At 37.8% G+C, this 2,114-nt stretch overlaps 1 pseudogene; it reads right to left on the bottom strand.

Moving 5' to 3' along the window:
- Positions 1 to 901: 901 nt before the first annotated feature.
- LOC124974149 (14-3-3 protein zeta/delta-like) lies at positions 902 to 1,635 on the bottom strand (annotated as a pseudogene).
- Between the last annotated feature and the right edge of the window lie 479 nt (positions 1,636 to 2,114).

The raw sequence follows: 2,114 nt of genomic DNA, 5'->3' as shown, positions 1-2,114 counted from the left end.
AGCTAGCCATCATCTCAAGTTATTTCCATTAACTATTTTTACAGCACATGTGTGTTAGGCAAGTATTGAAAAAAAAATCAAAAGCAAAAAAAAAAAAAACCTAAAAAAAGTTAAATACATGGGTTTTGTTTTGTTTACTGCTGAACTTGATATACATAAAGTAATGGATATTAAGCAATTCAGTTTTACTACATCTTTACTTTTATATTTGTTCTTAGGTTGCCTAAAACATTTAAATACAAATAAAATGTGTAGCAAAAATAATGAAAGCAAACATCAGGTAACTTTATAAATAATGGAATGTGAACCATTTCTGCCCTTATCCAGAGTAAATTGGGTCACAACTTTGTTCAAAAGAGCACTTCTGCAGCTGTAGTCAAAGCTGTGCCCACTGAGATTGACTATTCCACAGAAACACATGATTCACACATGTAGGATCCATGGAATATCTGTTTCTATTACATCCTTGTAAGTGCTCCAAACCTTAAAGTACCTACAATAACTACACCTGTGACTGGAACCAATGATCCCTTTTATTCCCCACCAGGACAAACCAATATGTAGGCAGTTTTCTTTGCTTAGACATGGAAGCAGTTTTAACACTGGCCCTGTGAAGCCACAATGTACCTAAAAGTACTATGCCAAACATTTATAACTTGTATAAAAATTTCACATCCCCATAGTGGCCACCTCAAGATGAAAACAAATAACTCTCTAAATGTTAACTGACTCTACTCCCCTAATATTAAACATAAAAAGCACATGGGAAATATAGAAATTCAAATAGAAGTAACATAAACCTGTCAAATTGTAAACAAAAAACTATTTGTGGGACAGCATGGATGACAAATCGTCTACTGTGTAAATTCTAGAATGAGACAGACAAAAGTTGGAAGGCTGGTTAATTTTCCCCTCCTTCTCCTGCTTCAGCTTTGTCTCCTTGGTATCTGATATCCACAATGTCAAGTTGTCTCTCAGTAATTCATTATTAGCGTGCTGTCTTTGTATGATTTTTCACTGAATGTATCAAGTTGAGCAATGGCTTCATCAAAAGCTGTCTTTGCAAGAGAGTAGGCTTTCTCTGGTGAGTTCAGAATCTCATAATAGAACACAGAGAAATTAAGGGCCAGACCCAATCTGATAGGATGTGTTGGCTGCATTTCCTTTTTGCTGATTTCAAAACTTCTTGGTAGGCTTGTTGTGACTGATCCACAATCCCTTTCGTATCATCACCAGCAGCAACCTCAACCAAGTAACGGTAGTAGTCTCCTTTCATTTCAAATAGAAGACTTCGCTCTCTGCTTGTGAAGCATTAGGGATCAAGAATTTTTCCAAAAGAGACAGTACATCATTGCAGATATCTCTTAACTCAGTCTCAATTTTCTCTCTGTATTCTCGAGGCATCTGCTGCTTTTTCTCAGCACCTTCCGTCTTTTGCTCAATACTTGAGATGACCTTCCAAGATGACCTAAGGGCTCCTGCAACATTTTTATAAGCAACTGAGAGAAGATTCCTCTCCTCATTAGACAATTCAGCTTCTTGCTCAGTTACAGACTTCATGTAGGCTGCCATGTCATCATATTGTTCAGCCTGCTCAGCCAGTTTGGCCTTCTGCACCATCTCATTTTTATCCATGACTGTATGTTCTGGTAGTATGCTGGCCTGGCCAGACCTCGTCCTCTCTCGACCAGGCTCTCCCCCCACCCCCAGATCCCCGGGGTCCCCAGCCCCTCCACAGCAGGGTGTGGAGGCTGCGCGAGGGTGATATATTTTCTTGTTTCATTCATTTACCAGCAAATGCCATGATTTCATCCTCATTTTTGACTTAGTAAAACTTCATTATAGGGGCTAGGATAGGAGCTTGGTTATAGAGCACTTGCCTGGCACATATGAGGAACTAGTTTTGATTCTCAGCACCACATTAAAAAAAAAAAAAACAACAAAATAAAGATATTGTGTTCATCAACAAAGAAAAGTATTAAAAAATCATATACACACACACATATGTACACACCTTTATGTACATATATGTATGTGTGCATGTATATATATATATTGCTTGTTTATTAATCTACTGATTGGTACCTAGACTGATTACATTGCCTGGCTATGTT

Source organism: Sciurus carolinensis, unplaced genomic scaffold (genome assembly GCF_902686445.1).
Source record: "Sciurus carolinensis unplaced genomic scaffold, mSciCar1.2, whole genome shotgun sequence".
Lineage (NCBI taxonomy): Eukaryota > Metazoa > Chordata > Mammalia > Rodentia > Sciuridae > Sciurus > Sciurus carolinensis.
The sequence above is the reverse complement of the archived record's forward strand: the minus strand, read 5'-3'. Positions and strand labels throughout refer to the sequence as shown.